Raw genomic sequence first — 423 nt, forward strand, 5'->3', positions numbered from 1 at the left:
GCCCTAAATTTTATTCTACATATTAGTATTAGGTATTAAACAAAAAATCAAAGGAAAAAAGATAAATGCGAGCAATAGATAGTTCTTTAGATAATAAAGTCAAGTTGAAGTGGCTAGATGCGCTGTTACATTCCTAATCTATCTTGGCGCAGAGATTTATTTGGGAATAAGCTGGTAATGTAGAACAATTTAGCCTCACGCCTGGCATCTGTTAAACTAAACCAGGAAAGGGATGGTTTCAAATGGAACTTAGACCAGACAGGTGTTTTTTCAGTTAAATCACATTATCTGGGTCTAATCGGTTAAAATGTCCCCAACCTAAATAAGAGATTATGAAAATTAAAAACCCCACTGAAGATAAAAATATTTCTCTGGTATCTCAGGCGAGGAGTCATTCTTTCAAAGGACAACCTAGTTAAAAGG

The sequence above is a fragment of the Panicum virgatum genome, chromosome 3N, assembly GCF_016808335.1.
Source record: "Panicum virgatum strain AP13 chromosome 3N, P.virgatum_v5, whole genome shotgun sequence".
NCBI lineage: Eukaryota > Viridiplantae > Streptophyta > Magnoliopsida > Poales > Poaceae > Panicum > Panicum virgatum.